Genomic DNA, 8,498 nt, shown 5'->3' on the forward strand with positions numbered 1-8,498 from the left:
AAAAGTATTTCCAAAATGGTACACAAGCATTGGAAAAATGTTAAATGTATATAGAAAAAATGTTGACCAAGCATCAATAAAATAATGAATTTATTATCATTGCATATAAAAATGTTAATAAAAAAATAAAAAATGTTGAACAATATTTAAAAAATGGTAATCAAGCATGTGGAAAATGTCAAATGTGTATAGAAGAAATGTTGACCATCTATTAAAAAATGTTAATCGTACACTTTAAAAAAATGTTAATTGTGCATAGAAAAAATACTGACTATATTAAAACAATGTTAATTTTGAATTTTGAAAAAAGTTAATCAAGCATTCAAAAAATGTTTAAAGTGTGTATAAGAAAAATGTGAATTATGCATTCAAAATATATTAATCTTGTATCTGAAAATTGTTAATTATGCGATTAAGTTTTAGAAAATGTGTATAAAAATGCTGCGTATGTATTAAATTTTTTAATTTGTATTGGAAGTTTTTAAAACATGTGGTAGAAAATATATAAAACCAAAGGAACAAATAAAATAAGGAAAATATAAACAAAATAAACTAATAAGAAAAATAGAATGAAAAATAAAACCAAGGAAACAAATGAAATATGAAAGAAACAAATAGGGAAGGAAATGGAAAATAAAACCAAATAAAATAAATGAAAACCAAGAAAGATAGAAAGAGAAGTAAAGAAACAAGTAAAACGGAGAAAGAAAGGAAGAAAAGCCGATGAAAACAAAAGAACCTGAAGAATTAGTGGAAATCCGGTTTCGCTTGCTCCAAGCAGTTCGCACCCTTAGGACATGTTCGACTATTCACCAGCTCCATAAAATTACAAGATCTGCGGAGAGACTACGAACGCTCCCTTAATATCGAACATGGCTTACTAGTTTTTTTCCTTTGAGAAAACATGATTTAAGCGCAACGATGTAACAAGAAGATCGACGCAAGCGAACCAATCATCCCGTTTATGTGAGATATACCTCTCGGGCGTATCAGGATTTTTTTGAGCGATTCACGCATATGTGGAGAGCTGGAACAACTAGGAAAATAAACGTAGAGAGAGGGGGGGGGGGGGGGGGGGGGGGGGTGGGGGGTGGGGGGCATTGGATACGGGATAGCCCATCGAGGTATCTTAGTAAACGTGCACGCGACTATAGTTTTTCTTAATAAATTTTCTCCGTGTGTTCCCGGGTGTGACTTTTATTTTTGTGAGAGAGTACACTTGCAAATTGAAAAGGTAGGAAATATATAAATAAATAACATATAAAATAAAAAATATGTATTGTTTGTGAGAAACTACAAAATATCTAAAAACGAACATTATCACACCCTAGTCACAGGCACACCCAATAAAAAGAAAATGCAGATAATGATCTAAAGAAATCAAGGAGATCATAATTTTCTATTATTTCTTAAATAAAATCACACTTTCTCAGGTTTCCAAAAGGAAAATTAGACTTTCCTTGAAATGATGAGTATTTCTTTTGGAAAGCTCTCGACGTTGCCGCTCCTTGCAAGATCCAACGACCATCAACGATGCGTTAACATAATGGATACCAAGGTAAGATGAGTCTATAGGCTAGTACTAGCAAAAGGGCCCTTGCGTTACAACGGGAGAAAAAAATACCACACGCTTTTAATCTTTTTATAATTATTTTAATTTATTAAAATAATAAGCTAACTAACTAATGTAGTCAGTCCTATCCTATTTTGTTGAGAAATCAACCCATCCATTGTTAATTCCACCATGATGAGAAATTGAGCGGGACAAGCAAAGGAAAACAAAGAGGCTACGTGAATTGATCAATGCACTGCTATCTTATTTCACTCATGGGGAAGAGAATATGGGATCAGATGACAAACTGAAGGTGGTGTTCCATTCTCTGTCTCTACAACAATACAATCTTACATTCAATACATTCATTCATCAGCAAACAAATCCCCACAGAACAAAATTTCTTGCCGGTGTTTGGCACATGGTTGGAGGCATGGGGAGGGGATCTAACCAGATGCTGAGTTCCTGCCGGAGGAGGGGATACGATGAGGGGAGCAAGCGTTAGGCGCCTCTATGTGGCCATAAGGAGTCGCCGTTGCCGCGTCGTAACCTCGGAGTTTCCCGTGTGAGCCATGGAGGCCCGCCTCCACCCGCAAGTACTTCGCTCCGTCGTGCCGCCGCCGTTCTGCATCGAGCAAACGCATCATCCCCAGTCACTGTAGTTGTCGCGTTGATTTGATCCACAAGCGCTCGAGCGCCGAAACGGGGGCAGCAAGCTGGCAGAGGTACGGCCGCGGAGGCGGGTGGGTTGAGATCGACAACAGTGGTGGTTGAGGTCGGCCGGGGCGGCGAGTGGTGTGACAGCGGCCTGGGCACAGGCCAGGGTGGACCAGGGTCGACGCGATGCGCTCGAGCGCCGCAACGGGGGCAGTGAGCGGGGAGAGGTACGACCGCGGAGGCGGGTGGGTTGAGATCGACAGCGGTGGCGGTTGAGGTCGGCTGCGGCGGCGAGTGGTGTGGCGGCGGCCTGAGCACAGGTCAGGGTGACCCAGGGTCGACGGGAGGAGGCGAAGCGTACGAGTATAATTTTTGCAGCGAATCGTTTTTTCCTTTTGCGTTGCAGATAAATAATGGAGCACGGGTTGAATAACAAAAATTACAAGGCCTTTTTTATAAAAATGTCACGGTAGGTTTTCTGACGAAAACAATAACCGCTTTATTATTAGTATAGGTATAGAGATATATGTTTAGACTAAAAAAACATACGGCTTAGGTCAGTTCAAAAAAAGTACGGCATACATCAAGGACGCACTGGACAAGCAGATTCTCTTATCCAAATTATATAGTTTTATATGAGGCATTAGTTACTCCACACAATAACTATATTATCGGATTTATAATTTACGTCTATGATTTAATCAAGGTAGTTGGATCCGAACTGTATAGTTACGTAACATATCTTCCATGAAAAATAACGAGCCGTGTAATTGATGGAATATGTGCAATCGGTGGCTGATAAATATGTGGAGGAATCTACCCAAAATAATCAAGACGTGTGACTGATGGATTCTGTGACCAATACGGTGTTTAATCAGATGGAGCGCGGGTTGAATAATAAAAATTACAGATTTATTTTATAAAAATGCCGCGGTAGGTTTTCTGACGGAAGCAATAACCTCTTTATTATTAGGTATAGAAAAGCAACTCCAATGGAGCGACTCATTTCGTCCGTCGCCGTCCGTTTGGGTTGTGGCGGACACAAAAGTCGGCCCAACGCGCCGACCCAAACGAACGCGCGTCAGCTTGCCGACCCATTCCCGGCCCAATTTTCGGCTGGATTTGCGTCGGCACGGACACGAGACGGACCCTCGCGCGAGCGCCTACTCCTTTCCCCGGGCCCGCCGGTCGGTGGCTTCCATCGCCATTTCCCCCCAAAACCCTCTCGCCCGCGCGCGCTCCCGCTCCCGCCCCGCGCCCACCATGGACGGCGACCTCGACCTCGACGCCACAGCCGGCCTGGCCTCCCTCGCGTCCGACAACGGCAAGCCTCACGCCTCCCGGAAGGACGCCGCGCCAAAGTCGAAGAAGGTGTTGACGGCCGAACAACGGACAAAGGAGTCGGCCAAGAGGAAGGACCGGAGGCACGGACAGGCGCAAGGGCTGAAGCCATCGCGGCGGCCGCCGCGCGGCAGCAGGTCACCAACGCCCACGTCGCGGCGACAACGAGGGAGGCGCTCTGCATGTTGGGGTTAAACCCTAGCCAGCACGGCCTCGTCAACACCGCCGTGGCCGCCGCAGTCAGCACCGGCTCATCCTCCTTCCCTCGTGCTCTGCTATCCGACTCGCCCCGCGCGTCGTCTTGCAACCCGGTGCCCGGCTTCCATGTCTACCCGCAGGCCTCCCGCCTCTCGGGGGAGTGCTTGCTCGAGGTGAGCATGGTCGCGCCTTCCACGCCCGCACCCACGACCATCGACCTCAACGCCACACCGGTGGCCGGTGGCTCGTCATCCGGAGGCGCAAGGAAACGTGCAAGGCAGACGCCAGCCGACCAGCTGTCGGGCGCGCGCAACCTGTTCGACGGAATGCCGGCCGCCGGCCACGACGACTACATGCAGAACATGGTCTTCGAGGGTGGTGCGCAGGCCACTGGCTTCGATCCCGACGAGACACAAAGCCAGGATGGCCGAGGCTACAACGAAGATCAGGCTGCCTTCATGTGTGATCATCTCGCCGTCGACCTGGACCTGGACGGCTTCCCTCTCGACCATGAGTTCCCAGAGGACTACGGGCTAGAGGAAGAGGACGAGTGCGTCATCGAAGCGGAGCCTTTGTTTGAGGACGAGCTCGCCAACCAAGCGGACAGGACGGCACCGAAGCGCAAGAGCAAGCGAACCAAGGCATACACGGCGGCTGAGGACAAGCTTCTTTGCGAGTGTTGGAGAGACATTGGGCAAGACCCCAATACGGGCGTCGAACAAAAGCATTCAACCTTTTGGATTCGTGTTCACCGTGAGTTTAATGAGCGCAAGAAGTTTCCGACTTCTCAAATAGCAAGCGCGCGCGGGTGGTTGTACATTTCGAAGCGTTGGAGGGTGATCCAACAAGAGTGCAACAAGTTTTGTGCCACTTTTGAGAGCATCAAGGCCCGCCCCATGAGCGGCATCAGTGTGCAAGACATGGTATGATAGCAAGCCGCCCTCTTTTTGTGTCATCATGTACATGCTTTTGCATATCATTTTGTCAATATGCTTGCATGAAATACATTTGTAGGCATTTCAAGCGTTGGAGGCATTCAAGATCCAACACGATGGCAAGTGCTTCAACCTCTCCCATTGCTTTAGGGTGATCAAAGACGAGGAGAAGTTCAAGGCGCAATATGCCGGCCTCAAGTCGCGTGGTGGGAGCAAGCCATGGAGGAGGTTGGGGACGGCGAGAAGGCTCAACCGAGGGGGAAGACCAACTCCAAGAAGGAGGACAATCGGGATGCTCCATCGATCGCCTTGATCGCAACCGTGGAGGACGTGATCACCAAAAAGGACTCAAGGGAGGAGAAGCGCCGACAAGAAAGAGAAGAGCAAATAAACGCCTTCTTGGAGCTCCAAAGGAGGAGGCTTGATATGGAGGCGGAGAAGCAAGCACGGATGCTTGAGATGGAGGCGGAGAAGCAAGCCAAGATGCTAGAGATCGAGGCCGCCAATGCCAAGACCAAGGCCAAAGAAATGGCTCTCGCGAGCATGATGACCGGGGTGGAGATCATGAAGGTGGATCTCAACACCGTGTCGCCAAGGAAGAGGCCGTGGTTCGAGAAGATGCAAGCCAACATGCTCAACTTCGACAACGAGTGATCTATGGCGACGAGCGCCATATTTTTTGGATGCCAGCAGATGTGCTGGCATGACCACAGGGCCGCAATGGCGTGGTCGAACTCAAGTCCCACCATTTTTTGTGTGGTGGCATGTGTATCGGCCGGCTGGCGAGTGCGCCAACATGACCGTGGTGCTATTTCTTAAGGCCGGCATTGTATGCCGGCGCTGGCATGTTGCTGACATGAAACATGGTCGATGGCATGGTGCTGGAATGAAACATGGCCGCTGGCATAATCGGCCGCGGGCCCTTTTTAAAAAATATGTTGACTGCGGAGATGAAATGGGTCGGTCCTTGGACCCACTGCCGACCCAAATCTAAAACAGGGCGGACGCCGGACAGGCGACCGACCAAAACGGACAAATTCGTCGTCCGTTTGGGTCAGCCGGTTGGAATTGCTCTAAATGAAAGGCTCAATGTTACTACCCCTATATTAATATTTATTATGGACATAATAACTTAAACTAGTAACACATGTACGTTACTACTCTATGTTACTCACATTGTGAGTAGTTTTAATAAACGTGTAGGCGACTAGAGGGTTTCTTTTTTTAATAAATTTTCTCCGTGTGTTCCCAAGCGTGCATTTATTTTTTTTACAAAAATTCACTTACAAATTGAAAACGTAGGAAATATATAAATAAATAATATATAAAATAAAAAATATGTCTTGTTTGTGAGAAACTACAAAATATCTAAAATCGAACATTATCACACCCTAGTCACAGGCACACCCAATAATAAAAAAAATGCAGATCATGATCTAAAGAAATCAAGCAGATCATAATTTTCTCTTATTTCTCAAATAAAATCACGCTTTCAGGGGTTTCCAAAAGAAAAAAATCAGACTTTCCTTGAAATGATGAGTATTTTTTTTGGAAAGCTCTCGATGTTGCCGCTGCTTGCAAGATCCAACGGCCATCCACGATGCGCTGACATGTCCCGTGCCACACCTGGCACCTACTAGCGAGCAGCGAACACAGGCAAAGAGGTAGGCTCATCTCTCTGGGCGAGTTCTTTCCTCTCTTCTGGAGCAAAAGCTTCCAATCCATGGCGAGTTGTCTCCTCCCGCTGGGCGTTCTACTGCTCATCGGTGGATCTCTTGTGCTTGCTTATACAAGTCAAATCGTATTAGCGTTTTCTTTTCAATCGAATTTGTTCGTAATTAAGGCTGCTTAATTTGGTCTCTTCTTGCAGCGGCGGCATCGGGTGCGGCGGCGTTCCGAACGGGCAACACGACGGCCATCCACATCGGCAACACCAAGGCCTGCATCTCCGGCTACGGTGGTGCCGAGGATCCTGGCATGTCCTACAAGCTCTGCATCCCCTCCTGGGTCGCCTTCACCCCCAACGGCACCCTCTCCGGCGAGGCGGCCTTGAACCACGCCGCCGTCAGCCCCGGGACGGCCGTCTCTGGCTTCAAGCGCGTCCTCGGCTCCAGGCACTCTTGTTTTCTTCCCTCCTCTCATCTACGTACTCTGCCAACGTCGACGGTATTAATTCAAAGTGTTGCAGGATTTTTGAGGATGTGGTGAAGAGAGAGATGGAGCTGGTGCCGTACAAGCTGGTCGAGACCCAGGATGGAAGGTGCGCTATCCAGATCGAGACCGAGGAAGGCGGCGCCAAGGATATCGCCGCCGACCAAGTCGCCGGCATTCTCGTGTCCAAGCTGAAGCGGATGGCGGAGGCGCACCTTGGCCGCAAGATCAGGAACGTTCTAGTGACCGTCCCCTGGCACTCGAGGGACTACCAGAGGCACCTTCTCACAACGGCCGCCCGGCTCCATGGCGGCTTCTCCGCCACGAGGTACGTCGACGAGCACGTCGCGGCGGCCGCGGCGCACGGCCATCACGATAAGGCGCGAGAAGGCAAGGTCATCCTCGTCTTCCACATGGGCGGCCGCACGACCCACGCCACCATGTTTAAGTTTCAGGACGGCACGGCTCATCTCATCGGAGCAGCACGCCATGATGCCCACCTGGGCGGCGAGGACCTCACCGGCCGGCTCGTGGACCACTTCGTCAAGCTTATCAGGGAGAAGCACCGCCGGGACCTCCGCCGGGACGACGGCGCGCTCCGGGAGCTGAGGGCGGCGTGCGAGAGGGCCAAGAAGGCACTCACCTACTGGGATGCCACGCTCGTGAAGGCGGAGTCGCTCTTGGACGGCGCGGATTTCTTCGAGCCGCTCACGAGGGCCGAGTTCGAGGAGCTGAACCACGATCTGCTGGCGAGGGCCACGGGCATGGTGGACCAGCTGGTCACGTGGCGATGGCATCACACTCCCGGCCGGTGGGACAGCGTCGACGAGGTCATCCTCGTCGGCGGCAGCGTGAGCATCCCCAAGATCCTTGCGTTTTTCAGGGACTACTTCCATGGCCGGGAGCCAATTGTGGAGGAGGAAGCGGCGACTCGCGGCGCTGCTCTGCTTTCACGTCCCGAGTCTGCAATGTTCACATACGACAATTGCGATAGTTACTATTGCCGTGGAAGTCCTTTGGAGGTTATAAATAAAAGGGACTGTCTAGAACTCAGTCGACTAAGACTTTGCTATGTCTCAGTCGAATGACATCATCCACTTTTTTTTGAACAGTACGTCGTCTACATGTGATCTGCTTGTTTTAATCGCTTGTTCTGTCGCTGGCTTTATGTTGTTAGCTTGTTGGGCTAGTTTGTGGACTCGGCTGTCTTCTGTCTGTTTTTTTTTGTGAGCTTAACTGATTTGGGCTGGATTGTGTTGTTTCTTGCTCTCTTTTTTTGGAAGGAATATTTATGAAGAACAAAAAAATGACAAGAAAAAAAAAACAGGTTGGAAAAGGAAAATGCCCGCCCATATAACCAATAAAGAAAGAGAAATGGACACGTTACAATATTACACACCATTAGGCACACAAGCTAAGAAAACCCCAAATAACTAGAAGTATAGACCGCTAGAGCTAAAAAATAAAATGAGAAAGAGGTAAATGATGGTTTTTATCTTCTATAGACCAGAAAAAGTGGTAGATAAAAGGACATGCAATAAAATAAAATGACAAAGGGATAAATGATAGATACTCTAATTCAAATATGATGAAATGGATTTTAGTCATTTAGTAAGAAACAAATGTTAAAACAAAAATAAAAATCAGACAGCACCACTTGTGTG

The 8,498-nt window shown here is 48.4% G+C and overlaps 1 pseudogene; it reads left to right on the forward strand.

Annotated features, from left to right (window-relative positions):
- Positions 1-6,315: 6,315 nt before the first annotated feature.
- LOC123412102 lies at positions 6,316-8,056 on the forward strand (annotated as a pseudogene).
- The last annotated feature ends 442 nt before the right edge of the window (positions 8,057-8,498 follow it).

Source organism: Hordeum vulgare, chromosome 7H (assembly GCF_904849725.1).
Source record: "Hordeum vulgare subsp. vulgare chromosome 7H, MorexV3_pseudomolecules_assembly, whole genome shotgun sequence".
Lineage (NCBI taxonomy): Eukaryota > Viridiplantae > Streptophyta > Magnoliopsida > Poales > Poaceae > Hordeum > Hordeum vulgare.